This window comes from Protobothrops mucrosquamatus, unplaced genomic scaffold (assembly GCF_001527695.2).
Source record: "Protobothrops mucrosquamatus isolate PMUCROS unplaced genomic scaffold, P.Mucros_1.0 scaffold1862, whole genome shotgun sequence".
Lineage (NCBI taxonomy): Eukaryota > Metazoa > Chordata > Lepidosauria > Squamata > Viperidae > Protobothrops > Protobothrops mucrosquamatus.
The window spans coordinates 178938-180744 of record NW_015387991.1 but is presented as its reverse complement, the minus strand read 5'-3'; the positions used below and the strand labels follow the sequence as shown (position 1 = coordinate 180744).

The 1807-nt window shown below is 41.2% G+C and overlaps 1 protein-coding gene and 1 pseudogene across 1 annotated transcript in view; one reads left to right on the top strand and one right to left on the bottom strand.

Moving 5' to 3' along the window:
* Window positions 1–1807, top strand: part of LOC107294204 (zinc finger protein 208-like) — a 131542-nt gene that overhangs the window by 46434 nt on the left and 83301 nt on the right. The gene's annotated exons all lie outside the window — the stretch shown is intronic.
* LOC107294198 overlaps window positions 1–1807 on the bottom strand; it is a 28587-nt pseudogene that overhangs the window by 3361 nt on the left and 23419 nt on the right.

Here is a 1807-nt window from a genome sequence, read left to right as displayed (position 1 = left end):
ACTCCGACTCCACAGCCCTGGTTATACACTAATCTAAATCGCTGTGCTTGGTAGGATTTCAAAACTTAAGTGAAAAAATGGACAGAGCTAAAAGTCTTTGATTGAAGAAATATCCTGGGCAGATTTTATGAACTTCATTGATTCCATGGAACATTCAGTACCATTCAATGAAAGTAACCCTACCGGATTGATTGATTTATCTGTCCATCCATCCATCCCCAAAGGACTTTCAGCATATGGAGAAAATCAACTGGCAGATGAGCATTGGAATCCCCACCTCTGTGACTTCAATCCTTCCTGTGTTTCCAGAAGTAGAACAGGAGGGGGCATTCTTTCTAGCAGTATAATAAAATAGAGTTGGACGGGACCTAAGAAGTCTTCTAGTCCAACCCCCTGCTCAAGCAGGGAAAACCCTATACCATTTCAGACAAATGGTTGTCCAGTCTCTTCTTTAAAACCTTCAAGTGTTGGGAGCATCCACAACTTCTGGAGGCAAGTTGTTCCACTGATTAATTGTTCTCACTGTTAGGAAATTTCCCCTTAGTTCTAGGTTGCTTCTCTCCTTGATTAGTTTCCACCCGTTGCTTCTTGTCCTGCCTTCAGGCGCTTTGGAAAATAGCTTAACTCCCTCTTCTTTGTGGCAACCCCTGAGATATTGGAACACAACTATCACATCACCCCTAGTTCTTCTTTTCATTAAACGAGACATGCCTAATTCTTGCAACCGCTCTTCATATATTTTTAGCCACTCCTGCCCTATTCATCAAACCCAGGCACAAATCAGAGGATTACAAATTGCTAGAAAGAGTACATAGAAGAGCGACAAAGATGATTAGGGGACTGGAGGCTAAAACATATAAGGAACGGTTGGTGGAATTGGGTATGTCTAGTTTAACGAAGAGAAGGACGAGGGGGGACATGATAGCAGTGTTCCAATATCTCAGGGGCTGCCCCAAAGAAGAGGGAGTCAAGCTACTCTCCAAAGCACCTGAAGGGAGGACAAGAAGCAACGGATGGAAACTGATCAAGGAGAGAAGCAACCTAGAACTAAGGAGAAACTTCCTGACAGTTAGAACAATTAACCAGTGGAACAACCTGCCTCCAGAAGTGGTGAATGCTCCAACACTGGAAGTTTTTAAGAAGAGACTGGACAGCCATTTGTCTGAAATGGTATAGGGTTTCCTGCCTGGGCAGGGGGTTGGACTAGATGACCTCCAAGGTCCCTTCCAACTTTATTATTATTATTATTATTATTATTATTATTATTATTATTATTATTATTATTATTATTATTATTATTATTACTTCAGAGAAGCTAAAATAACTGAGAGCAATTTGAATCTTCTATTGGCCATTCTATGTTGCTCAGGCACATATCCAAAGCAAAACCGGAGAAAAATGGACAGGAAGAGAGCTATGTATTCCAATTTGAAGGGAGAATACAAATTAATAAATGAATTTGCTCCTCTTACTTGATTTGGAGATTCAATCAGCATTTCAGCTCTACCAGAAAGACCAGAAAACTTCGTTCTATGTTTCTCTGTGAGAAATACAGAATTTTAAAATGCATAATTAACAAAATAGGAGTGGGTATTCTACAGAAGAGAAGAAATAGAGAAGGTGAGACAGAGGGGATTTTTCTGGGGATTGGGGAAAACTTTTGATTACCTTCTGAGGCATCCTGACTTGGATCTTCCGGAGAGATCCTCCCGAAAAACAGCTCCTGAGAGGGATCTGATAGACTCATCCTTCCCTCAAGATCGCTGATCTCCACAGGAAAGGACTTGGAATATAGGCAGGAGGGGGG